General features: G+C 41.4%; 1 protein-coding gene across 1 annotated transcript in view; it reads left to right on the top strand.

Moving 5' to 3' along the window:
* The window catches only part of AGBL1 (AGBL carboxypeptidase 1), a gene marked incomplete at both ends in the record, with an annotated part of 282988 nt that overhangs the window by 86556 nt on the left and 180097 nt on the right, over positions 1–16335 (top strand). The gene's annotated exons all lie outside the window — the stretch shown is intronic.

Raw genomic sequence — 16335 nt, 5'->3', positions numbered from 1 at the left:
TAGAGGTGCTGATAGGGTGGGAGTGGCACAGAGAGTGAGAGCAAGGCATCCTCTTTGTCAACCATACTTTATTTCCCTTGTTCAACTCTTTCAGGTTGGTCTTGTCAGGCTTGATTAATGTGGCCCTCGGATGGTTAAATTTGTCTGAGTTAAATTTATTAATGTGTGCCTTGTTAATAGGAAGCACAAGCCATGTGCACTCACAGGCACTGCACATTCACCGCATACTGAAGGAAAGAAAAATGGGCTGCTGTTTGCTTTCATTACACCTTGTTTATATGAGGCTTTGATATTCACTTTAGGCTCCTTTCTCCCGCCCCTTTATGTGATGGTCGTGTACTGAAGGATTTTTATTAAATGTTCAGTTCTTAAACTGATATGAAGAAGTGAGCCAGGAACTTTCTGGCTCCCTGTGTTTTGCATCTCAATCGAACAACAGCTCAGTTACAAACAGCACAACTTTCCGTCGTTCTTGATCAATGTCTCTGGATGTCCGAAGACTGTAACAGAAACTGAAGCTGGTCAGAGGTCCCTGCTGGGCTTTGAAGCTCCACAGACTTGTACCAACAGAAATTGAGAGGGTCTCTCTTCATCTTTTTGTTGTGTTTTAAACTTGCCTTTCCTTCCATCACATGAAGACTGAGCATCCAGCAAGAAGGGATGTCTTCGCTACTCACTCTAACTGCCGTATCCCCCATAGTCTTGTGATAAAACCATTAGTTTTCCATTCTGATTATGGAGGAAACATCAATGATGAAACAAAGGGACTCTTTATTTTGCATCCTCTGTTATCTTCTTTACTGTGTTCCTCTTTCCCTCCTCATTCCTTTCGACACAGACTCTGCAGATTCGGCCTTCCATGTCTGGGCAGACATTTACTCTTTGGTGACTTTGTTCCTAGCTATGTTAGGTCTATCCTTAGACCTTGCCTGATAAAAGTTAAAGGGGCTTTCAAAGGGAGAGAAACTCTTCACATCTTTCAGAGCATTCTCAAATACAGAAATGGTGAGAATGATAAAGCTTTCATTCTGGGTGCCAACAACCTGCTCGATGAAGTTAATAGGTGCTTGCAGAGCTCTGATTTTCTTGGGTTTGCCACGCACAGCCCAATGAACGCAGTGTTAACAGCATGAACATGTTCCCAGTAATAGTTGCAAACCCTTAATTAACAGTGTTATGCCTGTAAATGTGTAGTATGTAACTACTGCTAGACTCCCTGACAGACAGCTGACTGCAAGCTGCAGGATACCATTCTAAGTGATAGAGCAAATGGACAGGTTAACTCTTCAAGCATAAGTAAAAGATATAAACACTCATACACACGCAATGATAAAATTGTCTTACAATTAAGAAAGTAGAGGACACTGATGTGTTGCTACCGTTAACAGAGTGATGGAATTAAAACCAGCAAATGCAAAATGGCTGATCAGAGAACAGGTTCCACTGTGCTGTTTTGAGCTTGCATATGAGTGTTCCTCAGGAGGTGTTTTCTGAGTTGGGGTGGGTTAGCTTCACCTTTAGTTAGAGAAGGGAAAGGGGAGGACATCTCTGAAGTGATGCACAGTAGGTGTCATTCTGGTCGGTATTAATAGCCTGAAACAGTCCCAAAGGAATTCCTTGGAGGAATGAAGAATTCAAGGGGTGCAGTGCACTGCATCAGCTGACATCTGCCAGCAGTGCTGTATCCTCAGCTGAAGAGATAAGCATCCTATATTGCTGTTCGGGGTAAATCCTGCATTCACTGAGGACAGTGTTAGTCTGCAGAGTGGGGTGGGACAAACATTGTTTGTGGTACCACAAAGTATTTGCAAAGCTCTCTTCAAGGCTGGTTGTATTGTTGTGATTCCCACTGATATTACTGATTATGCAGTGTGTGTTATGAGTATTTCCCCAAGTTGACACACCTGATGAGTGTCCTTTCAGCAGTGTGTAGCATTACAGCGGTGAATCATGGGGTTTAAAGTTAAACCTAAATGTCCCAGCTAATGGGCAGCAGGGGTGAGGGGAAATAAGAATGACACTATCCAATGGATTTACATCTGTAATAGGTGTCACTTTGAGTTGCTCTTCTGTCATCACATTTCCTTTTCATGCAAGGCTGCAGAAACTATTATGAATATTATCATAAAGAGATAATGACAACTGCTTATCTTAAATGTAGTCTTTTGAGGAGTTGAAACACGTTTTCTGTTTAAGACTAAGCATGTTTCTAAAGATGGAAAAAGTAACATTTTGGGGATAGGTATGGCAGGATGCTTGTGCCCTTTGAATCTTCAGATGCTCCTAGAACTAGAAAGAGAGATAAAGTGAGACTAATGAGGTCTGTTTGTTTAGTCTCATGTTAAGCCTACAGAATCAAAAAGACCTAGTTGCTGGGAGAAACAGTCTAACATTTCTCAATTTGCTTGTAAGAGCTACTTACATTGTTGTTTTGCAACTTTGATCTTTTCTCAGAAACAAGCCCTTTACCTTTAAATATACTTTGCAGCAAAGAGCAATTCCTGAGCACAGAACAGCAGAGGATGTGAACTGCAGGATATTGGATATTTATGCAGGATACTGGGAAATAATGATCATGTGGAAAATGTACACAGTTTAGTTAAACACATTGATTAAATCAATATGATTCAAACAACTTAGTGCTCCAATCAGCTTAATCTCATTAAATGTAATTCAGGCCTCGATAATTGATTAATAATGCATTATAGTTTATGAATTATTGACTCCAAGTTATTATAACTGTGCCTGCTCCCTCTGTGGCAACCAGTGTTGCATGTTAATTATGAAAGGTTCAAACTCTCTCCTCTTGAATAACTTTTTTCAGAGCTGGAGATGACATATCTCCTGGTGAAAGAGGGTTGAAATTAGATCAACGCCTTATTGGAGTTAGTCCACCCCAAAGGAAAATGCACTCTTTAAAGGAAGCTGTCATCTAATAATGCTGAAGTGGGGAGGCAGAATGACCTGCTTTGATTGGTAATGATCTTTCAAGCAGCCACAAGAAATGCCTGTAGCAATTCAGCTGGAGTGCTAACCTGGCATTGTGCTGGTTGGAAACGGCTGACAACAGCAAGCGCATCTGTTGTTCTTCCACTGGTGTTGCAGTGCTGCACCTCTTCCAGCACACATGTACACGGCATTACAGCCAATGCTGCTGAACCCTTAGGTTACATTTGTATGCCAAATATAGAGCAATCCAGCTCCACATATTTGTCTGGATGCTGAGTGGTTTCTGTGAAAACGACTGATAGGTTTTTATAAAAAAGGCATTTCTGCACTGCAAGTGTCATGCAAGAAGAAAGAATCATTGCTGCTATTGATGAAAGTCTTAGGAGAGAAACCGAGAACTGAAGAAAGCTTCTGCTCCTCAGATGCCCCCTCATTAGACTGCACTTCCACTGGATGTGAACAGAGGATGTTGTTTCAGATTGTTTTTTCTAGCTATCTAGGTACTTACAGTGGTCCAAATTGAGATCTCATGCAGAAAGAGTCCGCTAGCATTACACTTCCTTAAAATACTCCATTTACAGAGCCTGTTCTGTTTTTTTCTTTAATCTCTTGTTTCTCTTTACTCCTTATTTGTGATTATAGTCACAAGTGAACATATTTTAGTGTGTATAGAAATTGAATGAGATGATGATTATAGCAAACTGTGGAGAAAAACATCTTTTGCTTTATTCTTGCATGTGCAATAGTGAGTTTTGTATCTGCGTATTCCCTCGAACTGATGATTTGTTCCTAATTTGCAGTGCTGCCAGGCAGAGGTGCTGGTTCCTCTCTTGCTTTGTACCAAACACTGTGGGTTTGGTGACAGGAAGTGTCAGCTGTTGTGAAAACTGTGATCTTGTTTTAATGCAGTAGTGAAGAGAGACTGAATAAAACTGTCATGTATTCTTTAGTGCTAAATAATTACAGAATTGAGACTAGGATTTTTTCCCTGCTGCAGTAGGCAGTTTATCGAGCATCTGAAGCCAAAGCAATGATCTCCAGATATGCAACACTTGATGGTGTGTGCTCTAAATTTCTCAAGATTGTCTTTTGATTTCAAACATCTCTGTTTTCTTTCTTATCCCAGTCACAACAGTGTGGCAGCCCATTGCAAAAAAGAGCAGGCAAATTTCTGCTAAACTATGCTCCTGTTTGAACATCCAGTCTACTGCCATAAAGGTGGAAGCTGGTTGAATAGAACATAAAATCTGTGAGACACATGGCTGTCTGCAGACTGAAGCCAGTATTTTTCATGATGGATCAACTGCTCTTTGACTCCCAGCACTTGGTGGAACTGACTCAGCCAGCACAGCTTTGATGCTATGGTCAGCCTTCTGTGAGCTTGGCAAAATGCATATTAAGATACTGAATCCCATTAGTCAAAGCAGGAAGCAATGCACAGAAAACACAATAAGGATGCTAAAAACGGGTGTTGAAGCATAGGAAGCCCGAGTGGGTTTTGTGAAGGGAGAAGGTAAATGTCAGAGTAATCTCTCTTTCTCTCCTCTCCCTTTGCCTTATGCACCATGCTAGCAGAACAGCCACCTGAAGCAAGATAATCCATACTGCAGTGGCAGCTCCTCATTCATCTGTAGTTTTCTTCCTTTTTTTTTCTTGTTTAATAACCTTCCTTCTGCAATTTGGAGATTTATTCTAAGCCCTCATCTTCTTAGGGGATAGTGCTACTGAACTGTGTGCTGTTTCTTTAGCACTTGTTCTGTTACCTTTCCTTCTTTGAATTATATGAGTCTTATCTTTGTCCCGAGAGACTTGTAACCTTTGCATGCCCTTGCCAGAGAAGAACTATTGTGATTACTAGCAGCATTTTCTGGAATATAAACTATCGGTGTCTTCTTGGTTGGTATGGACTTGGGCTTAGAACATCAGTAGTGTTTAGCACTGGCCATGCTCCAGTCTTCCAGAATATCAGAGCCCTTTCTGATATACTTAATGATAAACTGGTGCGTATCTTAGTTGTGATTATTTTCCTCAGAAGTGCCTTCTCACAGGAGAGTGGTGCTACTTGTATTCTTGTTATAAGGCATTGAAGATTAAAAATATTCCTGAAAATGGTTATAAGTATTTCTTATATTGCTTTGGGACTTTATAACTACCTGCTTTGGAACAGGCCTGTCTTGCAACACCCCAGTGCCCAGCCTCATTGCAGTGGAGTGACAAGCTTCTGTGGGCGCAACAGGTTGCTCAAATTCTTGCCTTAACAGAAGGGGAAAATAAGTAATTAGTTTTCTCTCCCTTAGGCAGAAACAATTTGAGAGAACCTTGCAGATGCTGGGCTTCCAATGGCCAATCTGTGTGTCTGGTAGAGGTATTGAAATACAGCCCCGTGGAGCCCCCAGGCAGCTTTTACTCCCTCAAATGGTGAACAGCATTGAACTGCTACCAGATTTCTGTTATCAACTTCGAATCTTGGCATGAATCTTCCCCTCCTTGTATTTCAGTGAGCTGCACACTTCTCAAGCCTGGCCATAAATTCCAGTCACACACTGTCCTGTGGGGCATATGCTAAAAGGTCAATGTGGTACTGTATAAATTAGCCAGAGAAGCATTTGAATTGAGTTAAATCTGTTCTCAATGTGACAGAGATGGGCTCTGTGAGGGAAGATGTAATTTTGGGGTCAGATTGGCTGTGGAGATTGAATATTGTTATGAGCAATGTGCTTACTAAAGGGTGAAGAACTAATGCTTGTGCCTCCAGGAATAAAAGCAGAGGGCAGGAAGAGGTTTCTTCCAGCTGGCCACAGTACTGCCTAATTGGCCATGTACCTCACTGCCCAGGTTATTGTCTTCCATGAATTACAAGGTCTGGAGCACCTGCTGGTGCAGGGTATGAAGTGGGTTGGGCTTGAAGGTAGTTGGGTTTGCCCCTCGCACCTGTGTTAAATCTTGATAGATATCATCAGTTACTTCTGGTGAGTACAGCTGTGGTTGTGGGTGGTGGGACAGTCTGTGGTCCACCATCGTTGAATAAAAGGCCACCGAGAATGTCTCTGTGGTCTCAGAGTTAGAAACCTGCTATAAAGTAAGAAACTGGAGTTTCGCAACAGTAGATGCGCTGCTTCTGTGTGATTTTTGTTTGCTTTATTCCTGTCTTCTCTGCCCTATGTGCTTTCTGTAGGGCAATTAAGAAGTACTCCTCTAAGAAGAGGCGATGAGCTGCTGGGCTGTCCCAGCGACCTGCTGCTCTCCTTTCTGCTTGGTTGTACCTCCTCATTGGTAACTACTAGGCAAGCTGTGGTTGGGGATTAAGGGGCAGGACATCTGGCAGGTTTGCCTTATGAAAGAGTATTCCATAGCTGGAATGCTCACAGAGCGTGGCATGTGTACCAGCTGCTGTCAGACCTAAACAATTGCCCTTGCTGTTACAGACAGCAGTTTTTGTCTTTGGTTCAATATTTTTTCCTTTTTGGAACAGAAAGGCTGTGCCTATCCATGAACTGAGCTAGATACACATTGCCTTCTGATGCTCTCTATTTCGGACTTGTATTGATGGCAAGAGTGGGCAAAAAGTGGGCTCTGCCACTCTTCTAGCAAACTATTGCTAGTTTTAGTTTGGGAACTTACTTTCTGGATAGCTCAGGGCAAAATGGGCGGGTTATGGTAAAGAATTGCTAGGCTGTGACAGAAACCAGAGTGCATAACAGGGAAGCCTGCTGCTCTCAGGTGTTTTCTCATGATTCTGCAAATCTTGAGCTTCTCACTCCAACAACAGGTATCACAGTATCACAGTATGTTAGAGATTGGAAGGGACCTCAAAAGATCATCTAGTCCAATCCCCCTGCCAGAGCAGGAACACCTAGATAAGGTTACACAGGAATGTGTCCAGGCGGGTTTTGAATGTCTCCAGAGAAGGAGAGGTTTTTGCTATGCAAAGGCAAACCCTTCCTCAATACACAGAACTAACAGACTGTTGGGAAACAGTGTGGGTGGCATTATCACTTTCATGTTGTTTTCATCTTTATCATTCTAAAATTGGGAAGTTTCTTTGTGCTTTTAAATCCTGGCTGACTGGTTTGGAGAGACTGTGTACTGTGTCTCTCTTTAAAATGGAAAAGTCATTCACCTGGTACTTCAAGGCTTTGAAAACTTTCTGGAAGACAGGGATCCAATTTCTGGATTTAACGTTCCAAGCTATGCATTTGTGTCTGACAAAGGCTGACCTAGCTAGTCATGTATTACAAATGATCAGAGTTGTTTGGATTGTATGGAACAGCTTTACTGCATGTTTGCCAGAGCTGCAAGCAGATAGCTTGTTCAGCTACTCTACCCACATCCACGAGGGGGTTTACACTCATGTGAAATGTAGCAAATGGTATTTCTTTGTGCTGATCCTAGTATTAACCTACCTGAGAGCATTAGTGAGCAAAGAGGCATCTTTACAATACGTTGTGTGCATCTGTTTTTCTCCTGGTTTTGTATCTGCAGTTCTGAATACCTTCTAATTCCCACCTGTAGGTTGATTTTGTTGGGAGGGTCTGCGTAGATTGCTGTCCTGTTCTGTTTAACTTGAGTTTGATAGATCAGATAAAGGATCCATTGCTATGGATCAGCCAATCTTATATCAGTAAAATAAGTACAGCAATACAGCAATATATTGAAACTAGCAGTTTGCAGGCAGGCAGGCACTTCTTGTTGCTTAAAATTGAGAGATCTGGAAACAAGTATTTGTGGTTAATGGGCTGCAATTATACAGCAATATTAAAGTGAAATAGAACTAAAAATATCCCATAATGATTTTTAAAATACTGTTTTGTTAATGAGAGGATTTGTCCATCTCTACATCAAAGAGAAACTTGTGAGCTCCCTGAGCTTACCCACCTGTTTCTAATGCAGAAATAGAAATGGCTAAGAAACAAGCAGAGACAGCTGCTATGTTTCGACTGCAAATGTGCTGATAAGATCAGCTAGCTGGAGAGTGACATGGTAGAGACTGCAAAGTGCACCAATGTTCGCAGACAGCTAAACTGGGACTTCTGTACCAGTTCAGGGTGTTTATTATGTGGCTGTAACACTCAGAAAATGGTATCTATCAAATCACCAGCGCATTTAGGATTTAATTTGCTCTATCAATTGCAACTGTTGTGCTACTTAGCGGGGGAAGGGGGGAAAGGAAGTCATTTTCCTTCCATTTTGTAATTCTTTTTACAAGCTTTTTCTCTTTCTTTGTTCATTGAATTTGTTTAACGAACTGTTTTGAAGATCTTCTCTGGCTTAGCCTGGGTGCTGTTTCTGTGTCTTTGAAATAGAAAAGGCAAAATAAGCTGAAATTGTTATTAAAACATGATGGGGCAGAGGTAATAAGTGAGTGAATGAAGAACCAGAGAGACCTACTGCAACATCCCATTTCCTTTCTTCATTCTTCCCTTGCCACTTTCATATCTTTTCATTTCTCTGCCATTCTGAAAGCGTGAGGTAATAGTGATGGATGCAGGAAGATCACAGTACTCTGCAAATGCATGTGTACATGCCGATTTTAAGAAGGGTGGGTTGGTCTTCAGAATGAAAATGACAGCTGTGTTCTAGCATCATAGTATAGGACAATTGACAGAGAGGGATCTACTGATGATGTTTAAGTGCATGATTCAATTAATTTTCATGGCTAATGAAAAGAGGAGGAAGTGCTTAGAAGTAATAGATTATGTAGAAATTTGCTTACTTGGGTGGATGTGGGTGGCACAGGATACTTCATGACTGCGGCTTGGGAAATGGATGTTGAGCTTCCAACTCCATGACTGATTTGTATTTTATCCTTGGGCAACTTGTTGTTTTTTCTTGTAAATCCCTGTCTTCTTAACTTGGATCATGCTTGAAACATGTAGCCTGTGAAGCGTTTCGAGAGAAAATGAGTGAGATGGAATTTATTACTGTTGGCTTCAGAGTGACTTTGACAGTGACGTCTCCCAAAGGATGTTTAAGTCCCATGGTGAGCACCTAACATAAGACTGCAACTAGTGATTGAAGTGGAGAGGAAGAAAAGAGGTAGATGGATAGGAGGGTAAGAAGTCCTTAAATTCCTTGTGGGTCAGGCTGCACCTACTGGAAATATGAATGCAGGGAGGCTTTCATTGTAAAAAATAAGGATGTAGTGGATAACGCAGCAGAAACTATTTTATTTTAATTTGTGCTTGCTGTGCTGGATAGATTGCTGAAAAACGATGTCTTAATTTTGTAGTGCTCCGTACCTGTAGCCTGGTGTAAAAGGTGTAGCCAGGGCCGAGGTCATTCCTTCTCATTCCTGACCAGCAGTGGACAGGGTAGACTCTAACAAGGTTAGTGTCTCAGCTGCTTTGTCACTTCACAATGTTGCAGGTTACCCTTAACACTGCTTGGGAATTTGAACTGTGGCAGAGTAGGAAAGCGCGTTCAGTAGAGCGGGAGTTGAAGGCCATTCTTGAAACGTGGTCCTGTAAATCCTAGCCTCTGGCAGCCCAAGCTGTTTAGTTATGTTTTATGAATTGGGTCAGATCGTGTCTGTCACAGCTTCCAGATGACATACTCCTTCTGTGACAGTTTTGTCAAGCATTTTGAAAGGGCACAAAAACAACAGCTAGAGGGTCACCATGAGGCACAACTTGACACATGGGAATTGTTCTCCACAAAGAGCAACTAGCCAGAGGCAAAGGAATGAGCAAGAGACAGATGATGGACTCTGGGGTCTCAGTGGCTGTGATGCTGCTACTATCCCTGTTCTCTCTGTGTTTAGCACTCACTAACCATGAATGAGCAATAAAGGCATAGTGATGTGCTTATAGTCTCCTGTGCTGACATAGGTGATGGGCCTGCAAGCTATGCAGAATGCCTGTAGACAGACTTGAAACAATTATCCTGCTCATAAGTGATGATTTGCTGCTTAAATTCATATCCTTTTAATCAGAATGCTCCCAGGACTCACCTTCTAGCTTGTCAAAGGTCTTTCCCACCAGCTGGGATATTACTTGCAATGCAGATACCATGACCTTGTCTGTCAGCCTATCAACATGTAACTTGAAATTAAGCTTAGCCCAGATAAAATAATTGCTTTTGCAAAAAGGGTAGTGCTAGTGAGATGCTCCCCGTGAGGCCATCTAACCTGCCTCAAATGTAATCTAATAGACAGAAATCAAATAAAATAAATCAAATTAAATCATGCAGCTAATGCATGCAAACTCTAAAATGAATTAGGATTACAACCAGGCAGTGAGACTGAGGAGTTGGTTTCTTCACCCATGAAGGAAGCACACTAAACAATACAAAAACTCAAAATAACTTAAGGAGATCTTTTGATTTTTGAGAATCAAAGGGGATGTTAAATGGCAGATGAAGGTTATCATTTGATGGAAAGTGTTTTTCATTATCTGTATATTCTTGCAGTTAGAAAACATGAGTTAGGAGTCTCTTTGTATTTTGGAAACAAAGTATTAGCATAAGAAGCTTTGTTAGATATAGCAGGAAGATAAACTGTCTTTGCAATGCTAGCCATTAGTCTGTCACAACCATGATTTACAGGGATTTTTATTTAACTATTTCTTTTAAAAATGTTCTGATAGTTTACAGAGCAGAAGATGAAGTGGTAGTGAACGCTCTGAATTGCAACAGTTTCTATAGGAGTGCTTCTTACAGCAAGGAAGAGGGAGATGCTCATACTGTGCATTACACAGGTTGTAAAGAGTGGCTGAGCTACAACAGAAGGATTCAGTGGCAGCATCAACTGGAAAGTTCAAAGTTCTGCTGGGCAAATTTTGGGATACAAAAGACACTGGAATTGAGGAAACATGCTGTGGTTACCAGCTTCATGAAGCAAGTCTGTGTGCTACACCTCAGAAATTCAAACTCATTAGCAGCCACCACTCACAGAATCATTGAATGGTTTGGGCTAGAAGGGACCTTAAAGCTCATCCAGTTCCAACCCTCTGCCATGGGCAGGGACACCTTCCACTAGACCAAGTTGCTCCAGGCTGTGTCAAACCTGGCCTTGAACACTGCCAGGGATGGGAAAGAGTTGTCTTGTTTCACACTATTTAATTGTTTGCTTTGAGGAACCTTCTGGAGATGTTTGTGGGGGTTGAGTTTTTTTGTTGGTTTGTGGGGTTTTGGTGATTGTGGGCTTTTTTTTTGTTTTTGGAGGGGAGTGTGTTAAATTGGGTACCACTTAGAAAGCTATCAAATAAAGAACAAATATCTCTCTTGTGTGAAAACTCCCACTTTTGCAATGATTCATGGAGCACTGAGGAAGGACATCACACGTTCCACTTCTACTTGTCTTTCTTCTGGGACTGCCAAAGCTGTTCTGCAGCTGAACTCCTTTACTCATCATTACCTTTTTCTGTGCTTTGTAGCAACTTGTGGGGAAAAAGAAGAACATTTTTCCTTCCTCCAGCCTTTCTACTATCTTATTCCTAAGAAGAAACAGTTTTCTTCAAATGGACTAGTTGTCTTCCTAGCTTGATATCCTGCTCCCTGTAGTGACTGATGTAGGAAGATATCATTCATTAGAAACCATGTCGCTAGCATCTGAAGGGAAGAACTTACTGCTCTTGGACAATGACTGCTTAGTGTCTTACCACATACTGTTTGAAATTTCTGCGTCTTATCTATTTTATGCAGTGGCAAGTTTTGTTCCACCTAGTTTTTTGTCAGGTATTCTGGGATTCTGATTGTGCTGTATGATCCTGATTCTTTCTTTATCCTTAGGGTATTTCAGTAGTAGAACAGTTGGAAAATAATATGGTATGAACTTCAAGGTTCATCTGTTATCTTCCTTGGAAAACTTATGTTCTGCTTATGGCCTAAGCAACTAATGTGAGCTCTTGATCTGAGGTTTTCACCCAAAATGTTAAAACACTGTGGTGTTTCTAGGGTGCTGTAAGGCAGTAGAGGAATAGAGATTAGGACCGGCAGCTAACACTAGATCTGCCACTGGTATGAATTCTGCTAAATATTTCAAGGGGGGGAAAAGATGATGTTCCATTTATCATGTTTTAGACATAAAGTGCTAGTGCTTCCCATTTGTCATGTTTTAGACATAAAGTGCTGGTGCCTCTCACTCTGGTCTTTATCAAGATAAAACTTTATACATAGGAGCAGGCTTCTTGTAAGAGCTAAAGTAGGCAGGAAGCTGCACAATTCAGTGGTGGCCAGTACAACAGTCTTCTAAATTAAAGATATTTCTGCATCATTCTAGTGCTAAAAGCTTCCAGTTTAGTCAAACTCTGCTTCGTGTCTCTTACACAAAATATCATGTAGTACTGAAGATGAAAAATGTTGCTGCTTATGTCACGATTCAAGATCATTGGGACAATGCCAGTTTTGCTGTCACAATGATCTGGCTGAAAGATCCTTTTTATTGCTCCCTTATTCACATTCTTTTGCTTGGTTGTTTGGGAAGTTCATCCAGGAACTCGCCATCAAGACAAGATTCATTATTCAAAAGTGGGAGACAGTTTTACCTTATTGATCTCGTCTGCAAAGTGAGAATTTCCTTTGGGATCAGCTCTGGGTAATGCAGTTCTAAAATTTAGGATAGATTTGGACAGCAGTGATGTAGGAGTCAATGCAGTGATACCACAAATGAGGTGAACTTGCTTAAGGTCCTTTACTGTGAAGTTGTTGACATAGTGAAGCGTTAGAAGATGTTATTTGTAGACTTGTCTGTTTTCTTTCCTCTTCCTCTGGGTTTTTCGTATGCAACATAAGGCACAAGTTAAAACTCTCATAACTTGCTTACTGCAGGAGAAATGCAGGATAATATTTTTAAGAAACATTCCCTGCCAGGATATTTCTGGAGCAATGGAGTGATAAATATCAAATCAAGTCAAGACCAAGAATTTAATTTTTCCCATCAGAGCCAATCTGTGATGCTTTTTATCTTAACAAAAATTGATATTTTATCCCTTTGATAATGAGAGGCTCTGATTGCACTTCCTTTTAATATATTTTATTTCTTACAAGTCATTCCCTGAGGAAGACCTCAAGTCAGAGGCAGAGATGGAGCTGTGCCTCTTAAAGGCACAACACTTTTAATCATAAACATTGCTTTTTATGCTGTAGGTGGCATTAGGTGAGGTTTAAACCTCTGTTCAGTGCAGACAGTTTATGGGTAAAAAGCTATTCACTACAGAATTTGTCCTTTGTAGTGCAGAACAGCTTAAAGGACTATATATATATAACAGATAACTTGTTTTCCTGTTGAATTTGGACACTACTTCCAGTGGTGAATGAAACACTGATAAGTGCTCCATTTTCCATATGCACTTTAGGGTTAACAGACCCCAGTGCAGGCCCTAAGTTGACCTCAGTCTGCTTCAGTCACAGAAAGACTGGAGAAAATATTGAGATCTTCACAGAGCTTTTTACCTTCTCTCTCCTGCCTAGATTCTCAGAAGGAGATTTTCTCAGAAAAATAAGGTCTTCAGAACTGGATCTATTGAAAGCAGTAAAGAAAACAAATGTCTGTTGGGTTATTTCTGTTGCCAGCTACTGCAAGACTGTTGTGTACAGAATGGCTTCTTGTGCTCTGGGCAATGTGGTTTTAATGTTAACTTCTACATCTCCACAGAGGATATTCTTCAATATAATTCACTGATACTCTCCCTAAATGTTCCTATGTGAAGTTTCATCCCATTAACCCTGGCTTCACCCTAGTTTAGGACTCTAAGCAATTCCTCTTGCTGCTGCGTGTGTTCTCAAGGCAATGGCAGGGAGAGGCATGGGGTGCTACTGGGTAAAGGCTGAAGCTCTCATAAGCAGGCAACATGGGTTGGGGCATTAGTCAGACTGTGAAAGCCATTTACTCCTGGAGTGTGCCCTGGGGGTGTCCCCTCTGCAAGTGATTCCTGCTGCAGACTGTCCATCTGTCGCCCTTCATTTCTGCAGAGAAGCTATTAAATGCTGTCTGCAGTGCTGGGAACATGGCCGGAGGGCAGCTCATGCCTCAAGTCGCAAGTCAGATGTTCTTCCCTTTAGGTGCAAAGTCAGCTTGATCCCTTTAGGAATTGGATACTTGGAGGTCTCTCTGGCTAGGGATGAAACAAGGAAGTGCAGAGTTGTTGCTCTTGCAATGTTGAAATGTGTCTTGCAAATCAGATAGATGAGCTGTGAGTGAGTAGTTGGTATACAGAATGAAATGTAAAGGCAAGGAGAGAAAATATTGCTGTTTTGGAGCTGAAGCCTTATTAAAGTCCTGTCTGTCCTATTTGGGCAAATTCTCTCTAAAGTATCGTGTGTCACCAAAATCCCATTAAACTGTCACATAAATTATCAGAGTTTCCTTTTTCCATCACTGTGGATTACCCAGGGAGATATTTTTATGACAATGGAAGCTTTTTCAGTCTGCTCCTCCTGCCTGATTTCATTTCAGATTAAATCCTTCTCTCAGAAAAGAGTCCGTGGATTTCATAGCTCTTCGCATCTCTGCACTTTGCCTGTACAGCAGTTATCCTGCAGGTCTCTGCTGCACTTATCTCCATTCTGCGCTTTCTTTTAGGCATGGGACAGTTTAGGGCAGTGCTGCCACTTTCCTAATCATACCAAATGAGAAGTCTGTTTTAATGGAGCTCTGCTCCAGTGTCTTCCAGTCTTCTGAGAATCCACTGACTGGTTCTTCTTTCAGGCCAGTGTTATCTTCATACAAAAAATCCAGAAGGTGAAAGAGTCACATAGGTACCTAATTAGAAAATACTTCTTTTCCACTTGACGTATCTTAAAGGTCTTGCATCTCTGCAAGGCAATCTACATTTTTCCCATGCTGGCTGAAAACCACATGGATTGATGGTCAGACCGTGGCAGTACAAAATACTTGAGTATCTGAAATTGCCTGCTGCCACAGACCAAATTAAGGCTGTAATGCGTGTGTTATAGAAGCAGGGGATGATAGATCCTTGCCTGCCTTTGACAGATAATCTGGAGCTCTCTATATCAGCTGGCTAGATAATGTTGGGAGGACTGTAGGATCTTCTCACCCCCTTCAAAGAATGCATACACAGAAGCTGAGAACCAGTAGACATAAGAATAATAGATGGGCTTTGGAAAATAATTCCTAATGAAAGGGGTCCCAGTAATTGTATTACTCCAACCTCAAGGGGGTGGGACTGTCATTAACTGAGCAAGAAAACTTTCTGCAAGTATTTCTGATTTGTATGTGAGAAGAAGCCCAAATGATGTCAAAATATCATGGTGATAAAATATTTCTGATTAGTTTCTAATTAGCAGCTAATGTTTAACATAAAGTGGATAGCATTAAGTAATAAGCAGATGCCTTACACCAAAATGATCAAAGGAGGTGGCTGAGGTTCTCTGTGGAATAGTGATTCCAGCAGCTCTCGGAGCACCAAGGTTAATTCCACAGGACTAGATCTTGGACCAAATTTCCAGCTGGGTGGCTATAATGACCTGTGTGGTTGCAGGCCTCATACAGATGCTGTCAGTATGCTGTTTGCTACAGGGCACTGTAGCAGAGCGGCTTGGTGCACGACTTTAGGAGTAAGGGCACAGTGGTGAAGGCAGCAAGGTTACTGCAGGCTGGCTCAGCTGACAGACAGTAACTTGCATTTCTTTTTATGCAACCTAGTCCCAGTGGACAGTGAGAGCAACTGATTGCTACCTCTCTTTATAGCAGCCTTTTGCAATCTAAAGGTTATGTCCTTCCTCTCTGCTCATCTTTCCAAGTTTAAAATCCATTTTCTCCAATTTTTCTTCCTAAGTTATGACTTCTGAACCCCTTTATCATTCATAATGACTTCTTCAGTTTTCATCCAATTGATTTTTAAACCAAGTGCTTTGGCTAAACTTCCAGTGGTAGGCTGTGCTTCTGAGAGCTCTTCAGAAGCAACTATAGGAAACATGCTGCCCAGCTGGAGGGCTGTGATCCAGCTGGGTTCAGAACAGTAACATGGCACATGGGTAATGTTGTTACCAGCTAAAATTCAAAGTAAATAAGGTAGCAGTGGTATTTAAAGCATCTTTGTTCCATGTGCATTTTCATTCAGATCTCTTTTAAAGTAAAGGAAATGAGATTTTAAGGTTAGAGAAAACCCACACGTGTAAAGTTAATCAGATTTTAATCACGGCCTCCAAAAGCTGGCAACAAAAGTGGGAGATGTCTCCACAGAAAGAAAATCTTCCTCAAACCATTTCAGTTTTTCTGAACACTTTTGATAGCATTTCCTTACTTGCCTACAGGATCCCAATTTGCCCCTTAAAACATTTTAAAGGATTCTTGAGTAGTTGCTTAGGTGCAACCTGATATTGTTGAAGATGTCCCTGCCTGTTGTAGGCGCTTTGGACTAGGGGACTTTTGAAGGTCCCTTCCAAACGATTCTATGGTGGCCAGCAGTCCTGCAGCTGTTTGGTTTT

This window comes from Psittacula echo, assembly GCF_963264785.1.
Source record: "Psittacula echo genome assembly, chromosome: 10".
NCBI classification, from domain to species: domain Eukaryota; kingdom Metazoa; phylum Chordata; class Aves; order Psittaciformes; family Psittacidae; genus Psittacula; species Psittacula echo.
This window is presented reverse-complemented; position numbering and strand designations above follow the sequence as displayed.